General features: G+C 40.4%; 1 protein-coding gene and 1 non-coding gene across 7 annotated transcripts in view; both read left to right on the forward strand.

Moving 5' to 3' along the window:
- Nucleotides 1–1725, forward strand: part of PLEKHA5 (pleckstrin homology domain containing A5) — a 239568-nt gene extending 237843 nt beyond the window's left edge. For 2 of the 6 annotated variants that reach the window (XM_034644712.1, XM_034644713.1), the window contains exon 27: nucleotides 881–1724. The gene's annotated coding sequence lies outside the window, so the exon portion shown is untranslated. Of the gene's footprint in view, nucleotides 1–880 lie in introns of all 6 variants that reach the window. The other 4 variants (XM_034644715.1, XM_034644714.1, XM_034644717.1 and 1 more) reach the window with 3 other exon arrangements.
- Nucleotides 1726–4272: 2547 nt separating this feature from the next.
- On the forward strand, nucleotides 4273–4466 carry LOC117796863. Its single transcript, XR_004621568.1, has one exon. It is a non-coding gene; the product is annotated as a U2 spliceosomal RNA (small nuclear RNA).
- The last annotated feature ends 1534 nt before the right edge of the window (nucleotides 4467–6000 follow it).

A 6000-nucleotide genomic window follows, 5' to 3' on the forward strand; every position in this document is an offset into this window, starting at 1 on the left:
TATAGCCTTACCTATGTCTTGCCTCTGTCACTCATGCGTTTAAACTTTTAACTTACTATGTTTTGAAGTGACAGTTGTCACTAGTGACAGAATAATACCAGCATAGGAATAGTCAGCATGCTTATTTGACTCCTCTTGTGCAAAGAGTTGATAGATGGCCTCTGTCCATCTTAGTGGAGAAGTGCACATTAAAATCCAATCTCATTATCTTTTGGTTCAATAAACAGGTTACCATTCTTTGTACACAGACCAATGATAATAAAAAATGTTGTCTGACAATAAAGAGTATTTACAGTTAAAACTCAAGTACATTTCCAGGTTCCTTAAGTTGTTATTATTGGATTTTGTTTCATTTTACTTTCACCCTAAGAGCCAATGGCATGACATACTGGAACGGGGTCCAGTTACTGCCGGATATTTTCTAGTCTTCTGGCACGCAGCCACCATGAACAGCTAGTGGCTCTCAAACCAGTATTACTTTGTCTTCTCACTTGTGTGTATGTCATCTTGCTGGCTTAGTCGTTTTGGCAGGACTTTGGAAAGGTTTATAAATGACACTGCTGTATAGGAGCTTAATACATTGCGACATATTTCAGCAAAGTTATGCAGATCTTCGCTCATTTTGCTGATCTTTCGGATTTAGCCACAAATTTGGCTACTTTTTTAAATTCTGGACTGTTATTTAATTACATTCTTTGCTTTGTGAATTAAACCTATGAAATGACAAGAAAATGTCCTTCCATTGTATTATGTCTTCGGATTTTCCTGGCCGTGCTTGTCAGTTCCATTGTTATGGAATATCGCCCTCAGTTACTCTCGGAAATGGTCACTCACTAACTTTGCAGGTGTCAAAGTAATTTTCCCTGTTTTTATTTTTTAGCTATACTGACTTCTGTTGAAACCATTCAAAGCTAAGGACATGGACCTTCGGCAATATGAGAAGATATTGTACAGTATATTTTAAATCTATGAAATTCATAGTTCTGATGCTTTTGGCCACAGAGCATCATTTTATCACTTCTGGAAAATGTTTATTCCAAACAGCTTTAATGGCTTATATGTACACTCCGTAATCTCAAGGTTGCTGTTCTAACACCAGCTTGCTGCTATGATTTCAGAGCACATAAGTAAAGGTGCTTTTTTAATGTGCAGTCTACAGCCAGAGCTTACTTAGTTGCTGATTTCCGGATTTTGATGTTTCTAAAGTTTAGGTGGATTTATATTTCGTTTTGCCTTTTCGGTACATAAACTTAGTTATTATTTCCAACGAAGCTTGTCTTCCTTTTTTTTTCCTCCTCCCATTTTGGCTACTGCAATGCTTTGTTTCACACTTGATTTGTAAAAATTTTATATATATATTTAAAATGTGCCATTTTATTATCGCTAAGTGAAGTACGTCCTGTTTTCTGCTATAATTATTTCCCAGTCAGATTGCAATGTCAGCAGTTACTGCCACACTCTTGTCAGCTTAAACACAAATGTTACCGCTTACTTTTTCTTAAAAATACAATTTAAAATGTAGGTATTTTGAAGTACTGGGCTTATACTTCAATTGGGATAGATATGTACAGCAATAAGCAGGTTTTCAAATCCAGTACTTAGTTTGTGTACAAATGTAATTATGTTCATTGTGTATATATTATACAATGAGCACATGTAAGTATTAAAGGCTACTTACTATTGTTTAAATGCAAATGTTCATATCTCATTTCTTTTTTATCATGTTAAATAAATGTTGATGTTCTTAAATCACTTGTGTTAGAATTTTTGCTCTTCCCATCAAAAGTGGAAAGTCTGTGGGGCGCCTGGCTGGCCCAGTCAGTAGAGCATGTGACTCATGATCTCAGGGCTGTGATTTCAAGCCCCACATTGGGTGTAGAGATTACTTGAGAAAAATAAGTCTTTAAAAAAATTAATTAAATTAAAAGGAAAATCTGAGACTCAAGGGACTTCTTGATGAACACTGGTCTGTTAATCTTACCACTATAGATAACATTATAAAAGGACCTTCTCTGCCATGCAGGCCAGCTCTCCCATGTGAGAGCTCAAGGAACTTGAGGCCCAGGGAGATAGATTGGGCCACAGTCGCATTATATTTAATGACAGAATTTGGACCAGAACATAGTTTTTTTCACATTTCCTCGAGGCCACCTGCTGAACACCACTGGGTAGGTTTCATTTCGTGAAGTCCTCTACGCTCATTTCTATTTGTTCCTGTGTTGTGGAAACTAGCTTCAAACATCTGCTTTCTCTGCTCAGTGGATTGGGCTTGAAGAGGGGTGTGCGGAGCAAAGGGTTATTTCTCTGACATGGGGAACTAGAAACCGTTTCATCATCAGAAGTAGGACCCTCAGAGATCATTTTCTCTTACAATACATTCTTTGCAGATGTTCACGCTCTTCAGAATCAATTACATTTCTTCCCTCTATAACCTTTTGTTCATGCTATATATTGTTCCCAGAGTACAAGGAAATTTGATGCTTTTGGATTTCTATATGAAATGGCTGAAACTAAATTGGCACTGGTCAGTCTTTTTTTTTTTTTCCCATGCTCTAGTAAAGAGGATTTAAATTTAATTCAAAATGCAGATGTATAAAAATTCATCTGCTCTAAACAGAAACACACAAAATGAAATGCAAATCGATACGGTCTATATTGTAGGAGGTGAATGAGAAGAGAGGTTAAGATGGAAGGAGACCGTTCAGCTCTCTATCCATATAAACATGTTTACACATGCAGCCTTTCTCTGAAGACATCATGCCAAAGTCTTCCAAAGGAAATCGGCTTCAGATTATTATTTCCCTCTGGTCACCATTCCGTTATTGTTATAGATCTTCCAGTCAGTGTTTTGGGGGGAGAGTGACTGTTGGTGAGGCTTTTTATGTCTCGTGTGTGTGTGTGTGTGGTGTGTGTTACTTTGGCTTTATTAAGCACAACATTTTTTGAACTATTTCAAGAAGGAAAAATGTCCCATACTGGAGTACCTGGAAGCCTAGGGGGTTTATACAGCAAAAGGGACTATTCTCCAACTCTATGACCTAGATCAATACTCTGTCTCACCTAGAGCTCACCTTGCTCAACTCCTGCTGTCTGATTGGAGACGTGTGCAGAGAGCCCAGGAAGTACGGAGACTTAGAGTGAGGAGGGCGGCAGACAAGCCGGAAAGGCCGTTACTCCAAATACAGGGTTGTTACGGGCGCCAGCTTTCCAGCATGGAAGCAAGCTCCAAAGTTTAATGTGTGTCCCTGTCGGGTTGGTTACTCAGACATCACACCAAAGTCCCCCACATGCCCCTGCCCCCAATTTATAGAAAGTTGGGGGGTTTGGGGAGGGTTTTTTTAGATTTATTTATTTGAGAGAGTGAGCACACAGAGAGAGAGGGAGAAGCACACTCCCCACCGAGCAGGAATCCTGATGTGGGGCTTGATCCCAGGATGCCAGGATCATGACCTGAGCTGAAGGCAGACGCTTAACCAACTGAGCCACCCAGGTGGTCCCCGCTCAGTGGAGAGCCTGCTTCTCCCTCCACCTGCCTCTCCCCCTGCTTGTGCACGCTTGCTCTCTCTCTCTCTCTCTCTCTCCAAATAAATAAAATCTTAAGAAAAAGTTGACAGTCATACTCCTATGGCGGTCAAAAATTAAAAATAATCCTAAACAAGAAATCTGCAAACTTCTTTGTTTGCAAAGCCACAAAAGTATTTTTAAAAATTATGTTTCCCTTGCACATTTTTTTTATTTTTTTTTTAATTTTATTTATTTATTTGACAGAGACAGCCAGCGAGAGAGGGAATACAAGCAGGGGGAGTGGGAGAGGGAGAAGCAGGCTCATAGCAGAGGAGCCTGATGTGGGGCTCGATCCCATAACGCAGGGATCACGCCCTGAGCCTAAGGCAGATGCTTAATGACTGCGCCACCCAGGCACCCCACCCTTGCACATTTTAAATTTGACATCTTTAGTTTTTCAGAAGCTGAGAATAGTCCAAAAGAGGTTGCAATTTTTAGCATACTATCAATTTAACTTTGAAACTTTTTTTTTTAAGATTTTTAGTTGAGAGCGAGTGAGCGAGAGAGAGAAGGAGCAAGGAAAGGGGCACAGGGAGAGGGAGAAGAAGCTCCCGCTGAGCAGGGAGCCTGACTCAGGGCTCAATCTCAGTACCCAGGGATCATGACCTGAGCCGAAGGCAGTTGGTAGAGAATGTGACTCCATCTCGGGGTCATGAGTTCAAACCCCGCCTTGGGTGTAGAGCTTACTTTAAAAAAAAAAAAAAAATCATTGCTTCCTGGCCCTTTGGCTAAGATCAAGTGTAGTTTTTGTTCTTACCAGTTTAATATCTGATACATCCTCTATCCAAGGACAGTATATGAAGTGGCTTGTTGGAGCAGAGAGATGGTATAGAAGCTTGCTCTGTCCACGCGGTGCATCGGCCTCCTGATACCGCAGTACCTCCAGAAACAGTGCACCCCCTTGGGGGCTAAAATAAAGATTCAAAAAAAATAAAAGATGCAAACAGGCTTTTTTTAAAAATATTTTTTTCTTTTCAAGTAATCTCTACGCCCAATGTGCAGCTTGAACTCACAAGCCCAAGATCAAGAGTCTCATTCTCTACGCGCTGAGCCAGCCCGACGCCCTACAAGCTTTTTTTTTTTTTTCAGGTTTGTTTATTTATTAGAGAGAGCGGAGGGACAGAGGGACTCCCCTCTGACGGGGGAGTCGGACTCCAGACTCGATCCCAAGACTCCAGGATCACAACCTGACCCAAAGGCAGACACTTAACCGACTGAGCCACCCAGGCACCCCACAAGGTGTTTTTTTTTTAAATAGGAAATTTTACATCATTCCTTTTCCTCCTTGAACTTATATTTCCATTTTATTTCATACTTGATCACAACAAATGATGATACATAAAATTTAATGATTTTAATTATTTCGAAGTCCATCCATTTCTGCGAGATCTTGTGTGGTCATTCACTTTTTCACCGCCCTGGAGGATTTTACACCCTGAGGTGCAAGAGTGAGATTCAGAGAAGAAAGTTTTTCGGGACACCTGGGTGGCTCAGTCCTTAAGCATCTGCCTTCGGCTCAGGGCGTGATCCCGGCGTTCTGGGATCGAGCCCCACATCAGGCTCCTCCGCTGGGAGCCTGCTTCTTCCTCTCCCACTCCCCCTGCCTGTGTTCCCTCTCTCACTGGCTGTCTCTATCTCTGTCAAATAAATATCTTTAAAAAAAAAAAAGAGAGAAGTAAGTTTTTCATAGCAAAGAAGAAAGGAGCTGATGTGAAAGGAGTGCCTTGATCTCAGGAGACGGAGGGCTAATTTGTTTTAGGCAGGAGTTCACGTGGAAAGTAAAGTTCTGGATACCAAGTCCACTGAAGTCATCCTTGCCCACATACCCATGAAATGTTTCTGTGTACTGATTTGAAGAATACTGTCCTAGACTATTTGGCCATTAAAATATTTGTAAGTGTAATGATTTATACATACCCGGTCACTTTAACCATATAAAGGTTTTATATAAATTCAGCCCATGGCAGAGAAACTCACTATTGAACAATTGTGAACAACTATATATATACAAGAATAAGTTGACTCAATGCAGAAACAAATTTTTTGTTATGCTAAAGTAGTGATTTGAAAAGTTTTCCCAGAATTCTTCCAGAAGAAAGGATCACATCCTTCGTCCATAGCTTAAAAATAAATCTCTGACGTGTTTGTATTGCAAAAGCAGAAACTTTAAATTTTTAAATTTAACTTTAATTTAACATAAGTTTTTTATTTTAAAATAATTAACAATAAAAAAGTCAACCTAAAACATCAGGTGAAAGACTGGGTCGGAGGCGTGGGGAATACAGCAGAACTATTTCATGTAGTTCAAGGCTGGGACCACACATTTAAGTAGAGGATCGAACCCCAGCGCTGTGTCTCTCTCACAAGCTCAGTGCCTCACCAACTTCCTGGAAAGTCCCTTACAGCCTGTTAGCTACGTTCAGAGAAGCCCATCAA

This window comes from Ailuropoda melanoleuca, chromosome 16 (assembly GCF_002007445.2).
Source record: "Ailuropoda melanoleuca isolate Jingjing chromosome 16, ASM200744v2, whole genome shotgun sequence".
Classification (NCBI taxonomy): Eukaryota; Metazoa; Chordata; class Mammalia; order Carnivora; family Ursidae; genus Ailuropoda; species Ailuropoda melanoleuca.